The following is a 2,287-nucleotide window of genomic DNA, read 5'->3' as shown; positions in this document are numbered from 1 at the left end:
GCCATGGGAGCATCCTTACCAGATGTCACCTCAAATGGCTCCTCTGGAACAAACAGTCAGAGCCTGTCCCCCGACCCAAAGGCACAATTGAGCTACCCTCTCATTTACCGGAGAAAGCTCCAACACACAGGCACCAAGTCGGGGGGCTAAGAGCAGACCCACACCAGCTCTCTCATCATGGACAACTCCAGAGTGGAGTAAGGTCCAGTCCCTCTCAAGGAGATCAGTTCCAGAGTCCATGCTGCGTGTCGAGGTGAGCCCAACTAGATGTAGTCGGCACCTCTCAACCTCGCGCACAAGCTCAGGCTCCTTCCAGGGTCAGAGCGCCAAGGCCCCCACCTTCAACAACAGCCCATGGAGTCACACACCCGACGTTTGTGGCCCCTCCTGCAGGTGGTGGGTCCACAGGAAGGCAAACTCATGCAGCTCCTTCGGGCTGAGCCCGACTGGGCCCCATGGGTACAGGCTCGGTCCCTGGGTGCTCGTCCTCCAGTCCTGGCTCCAGGTGGGGCACCGGTAACCCACGTCCGGACAAGGGACACCGAGTTCCTTGATTTGTGTTGTCCTTCAAGTCTTCTGAATCGCTCTGTCTGGCCTGTCACTCACAAACAATCTGCCTTGGGCGACTCGAGCGAATGTTCCTGCTTCAGTCAGCGCTTCTTGTATATTACATTTTACTTGTTTGTTTCTCTGCACCTTCGTTTCTTGAAACCAGCGCTCGGTTCTGACCCACCTAACGGTGCTGACACCGTCAGGATGCTTAGTCAACAAAACACCAGAAAATAAACAAATAAACAAACAATCAACTCGGAGTCCCCGGAGTATTTCTGTCTGAATGAACCTACGTGTTAATGTCTGAGAACAATTAAACGATTACTGAACAGACTCACGTGCTTCTGTTTAAAAAGCTCATCATACGTCAAACTCTGTTTCAGTGTTGGAGACTTTTATTGTGAAGGACTGAAACGAGTTCTGTGAGTTTTACACAAACAAACCGCACCTCAGACTGCTACACGTGCAGCAATAAACTCTGATAGTAAAGTAAAACAGATTTATTTGGGTTCAGGAGTCCAGCGGGGTCACCTGCTCGGGATTTGTCTTTAAAAGACGTTTTCTATGTTTCATATTTCCACTTGTTTCTCACAGTCTGGTGCTGGTGCTCCAAGGTGATGACGTGTTTAAATGAAATGTGTAAAAGTTTTCAGAAGTTTGGTTTGAAGCAGGAGGTTTCCCTCTGAGCAGCTAATGGGTGGTGTTCTTGTGCCTCCAGGTGTTTCCAGGTGTGTTCCTGTCGGACTGCTTCATTCACTCCCCTCAGGCGTGTTGACTCGAGTCTTTGGAGGCTTCGCCCGAGCAGAAATCATTTTGTTTCACGTCAGAGCTGAAGCAGGAAAACAAAACGGGCCGTCAGAACTACCGGAGCTCAAACCTTTCGTTCAGAGTAAAACGTCCGTTGAGTTCCGTTCCGGTTGTTTCGTCGTTTTGTTTTCTGCCGCGGCAGAATTTGACTGTATGAAAATCACGTTTCCCTCGCTCGCCCGGCAGGTGGATTCTGTTCAGACGTCCCTGAAAACAAATCGGCAGCAGAAGCCGAAGGTTCTGCAGGAAACGTGAGAAACAGCCGAAATATTTCCAACCAACCAGGACGGGAGGACGAGACCTGAAGAGAAGACGCAGATAAACTGTGGACGTGTTTTCAGAGACACGAGAAGAACCAGAGGTTAAACTGAACGTTTATTTTTCCTGCAGGACTTCAAGACGTTACGTTCTGTTGAGTTAAAGGGCGGAGCAGGAATACTCACTTTGCTCCGGCTGAACAAAGAGAGCGATGAAGGAACGAGAAGAAAATCCAAAGAAAACAAGAACAAATGCTCATCGAGACGAAAGGACGTTAAACCAAAGCAGGAATCAATTTCTAAATGTCCAGCTTCTGTCCAGCTCATTCTGACCAGGCCTCCAGTCCATCTACTGGTCACAACTGAGCAATATAAAACGCCCAGTTCAGTAGAATTAAACCTCAAACTGCTCCGAACACTTCAAACACATTTATTCACAATAAACTGGTTTTTTTTAGAGATTTCTGAGCCTGAAATAAAAACATTAAATTGTAGTGACTTTGCTCCTTCAGGGCTTTAATAAAAAAAAATCCACTGTTTAGTTTTCACTTTAAATAAGACTAGATTTGTTGGTAAATTATGAAGAAATAAAATAGATTCTTTCTCTGTGAACACCCGTAAACAAAACGTGTATATATATATAATATATATATAATATATATATATATATA

Source organism: Nematolebias whitei, chromosome 11 (assembly GCF_014905685.2).
Source record: "Nematolebias whitei isolate Nwh7 chromosome 11, NemWhi1, whole genome shotgun sequence".
Classification (NCBI taxonomy): domain Eukaryota; kingdom Metazoa; phylum Chordata; class Actinopteri; order Cyprinodontiformes; family Rivulidae; genus Nematolebias; species Nematolebias whitei.
The sequence above is the reverse complement of the archived record's forward strand: the minus strand, read 5'-3'. Positions refer to the sequence as shown.